Here is a 3,128-nt window from a genome sequence, read left to right as displayed (position 1 = left end):
CTCTCTCTCTCTCTCTCTCTCTCTCTCTCTCTCTCTCTCTCTCTCTCTCTCACACACACACACACACACAATTCAGTCGCACACGCACCCATGTTGTTTTTGTATGTACGTTTGTATACATTTATGTATGTATGGGGGTTTGTTTGTGTGTGTGTGTTTGTGTGTGTGTGTGAGAGAGAGAGAGAGAGAGAATGAGTCAGTCAAGGGGTGTGTTGTCATGTATACGTACATACATAAATACATATGCATACATCTTTTTTGTATGTATGTGTGCATGTGTGTGTGTGTATAAGAGAGAGAGAGAGAGAGAGAGAGAGACAGACCGACCGACCGAGAGAGTGATGTCTAAGTAGCACACACACACTCTCTCTCTCACACACACACACGCACACATACATACAGAAAAAGATGTATGCATATTTATTTATGTATGTAAGTATACATGACAATAGACCCATTCTCTCTCATACACGTCCATTTCATCTGATGTTAGATACTGTATGTATATGTGTGTGTGCGTGCGTGTGTGTGTACGTGGGGCATTCCACAATCGCCATATATTTCAATCACTCTTGTGAAGATATTCACGTAACTCATTTTTGCATTTAATCCCCATTTTAATTTTCGAAAATGTTTCCGAGAACAATATTCTCACTCTCTACAAAAGGAGTCGGGGTAGCTGTAGATGATCAGTATTCTACAGTGAAGCAAAGACGAGTACAGGTAGCCAGAGTCAATGTTGAATCCTGCAACTCTATTAACTCTATTAAGTATGTTTGCAAATGTATAAACAAAGTTTTGGATGTTGCAACATGCACTCTTATGCAGAATGACAGCCAACAGATAAATAAAAATGACGACGATGTACAGTATGACAGAGGAAGATACATCAGTACCAATGAGGCTCTTTGGCGCATCTTCAATTTTCCCATTCACGAGAGACACCCAGCCACCATTCATTTGATTGTCCATCTAGAGAATGGCCTTAGGGTTATCTTTGCAAAACAAACAACCTTGCAACAAGCACGTTCTCCAAAAGAAACTACCCTTATTGCCTTTTTTAAGTTGTGTCAAGTAAATGAAGATGCAAGAAAACTCCCTTATCCACAATTACCCAAGTATTACACCTTGAGAAACAATAAATGGCACAAGAGTTTACAGTGTCACCTGCCTCCCAAGTCAAGCAGGATGCGACTACTTACGGCTCCTTTTGCATGAAGTATGTGGTCCCAAATCATTCCAAAATTCGTGTGAAACTTATAGGGAAGTATGCTATCAGCAAGGTTTTTTTTTAGAAAATGATGAGCATTAGGACCTTGCATTGACTGAATCATCAGTATCAGATTCTCCAAGGAAACTCCGTAACCTTTTTGCAATTATACTGAATATGCGTCAACTTGACAGTCCCCCTACAGCTTTGAATGAAATATCGTGAGGCCATGACTGAAAATTTAAGTATGCAGTTCAACAGGAAAATCCAGATATCAATATTCAATTCTCTGAAACAAATTTTAACCAAGCACTGACTGAAATTGAGGATCAGGTTTGGGCCATGGAAGGCAAGAATTTGCAAGAGTCTGTCTCTGGATTGCCAAAAGCAAACCGTCAAATTATTGATTTAACTTCAAGAGACATAGCAAGAGAGACAAAATTATGACATCACAGACTTGGCTGCATTTGTAAATGAATATGAATTAAACTTCTTCCAGAACAACGCTGTGCATACGATAAACGTTTTCGTTTTTTATCATTATTATCGATACTTGGCAGCTGTTCTCAGGGCAGTCGGTTTCGGTCCAGTCTTCCGTAGTTGGATCGCTGTTTTGTACAACGGCATCTTCTAGGTTGCTCGAGTGAATGGTCACCTTTCAGAACCATTCAGTTCGGCAAGGGTGCCCTCTCTGCTCCGTTCTGTATGTATTGACTCTTGAGCCACTGCTGCGGAAGTTGGAGGCTTTATGGATTGTCCAGCGTGATCTAGGGTGTGGGAGAAGCGTGTCTGCTTACACCGATGATGTCACCGTGATAGTGTCGAGCCAAAGGCATGTAGACCTGATTGGCGACACACTACAAGAATATAAAACGGTGACAGGACCAAAAATTAACGCGGAAAAAAGTCAGTGGCTTGCAACTCGGCACCTAGAGAGGAAAGTCCACGCCGTCCAATAATGTCGTGGGGCATTGGACACACGGTCTGGTTAAATTTCTCGGGGTCTGGTTCGGTTCGGACCTCCAAGTGGAGAAAAACTGGGACGAGGTAACGAGCAGGGTGGCCAATCTCATTTGCTGGTTGACCAAGCATGTGCGCTTACTCTTCCGCTTTCTGTGGAAGGGGCGCGTTCCACTGGTTAGGCGCTGCATCTGCTGTCAAAAACCGCTGAATGGAGGGCTGGGCATGCCGTGGTTGCTGATGCGCAGACATGCACTCAGACAACAACATCTCCAGTGTTTCCTAGAAGGTGAGCAGGTGTGGTCGCCGTTTGTCGGACTCGCTCTTCCACAGCTCGTCTCTTTGACTGAGCTGCAATCCTGGATAAAGCACAGACCGAGGAAGGGCGCTTGGTACATCGAGTGCCGTCAAGCACTCATAGCCCTCCGCCAGGCGGGCAATACGATCGGTAGTAGTTCCACTCTAGCGTTCTGTAGAAGGTTAGTAGAGGAAAAGTGCCACGACGTTCTTGGGGAAACTCTAGGTGTCGACGAGGATCAACTTACTGGTCTGATTCGCAGAACTTTCGGGCCGGAGCCTATGGATAACTTCCAGAAATCCCTCGCCAGGCAGTGCTACCGAGGAGCGCTGCCTGTTCGAGATAAATTTTACCGGCACGGAAGTGCCGTCAACCGGACCTGCCCGAGGTGCGCTCAGATCGACGAAACCGTTCTGCACGCACTCGTCCAGTGCCCGAGCATTGCTGACCTGTGGGTTTACGTCAAACAACTGCCGTCGCGTGTAGGACAGATCCGGCTATCAGCTGAATCCATAGTGAAGATTGCCCCACCAGCCTCCTTTAACCGTGAGGGGAAGGCAATTTTCATTTGTCTGGTGGCTGTAGTAAAAGGGGTAGTATGGTGGACTCGACTGAAAGGGCTAAAGTCAGACACATTCCTCTTTGGCCAAACCCGCATGA

The sequence above is a fragment of the Octopus bimaculoides genome, chromosome 10, assembly GCF_001194135.2.
Source record: "Octopus bimaculoides isolate UCB-OBI-ISO-001 chromosome 10, ASM119413v2, whole genome shotgun sequence".
Lineage (NCBI taxonomy): Eukaryota > Metazoa > Mollusca > Cephalopoda > Octopoda > Octopodidae > Octopus > Octopus bimaculoides.
Note: the sequence above shows the minus strand (reverse complement) of the source record.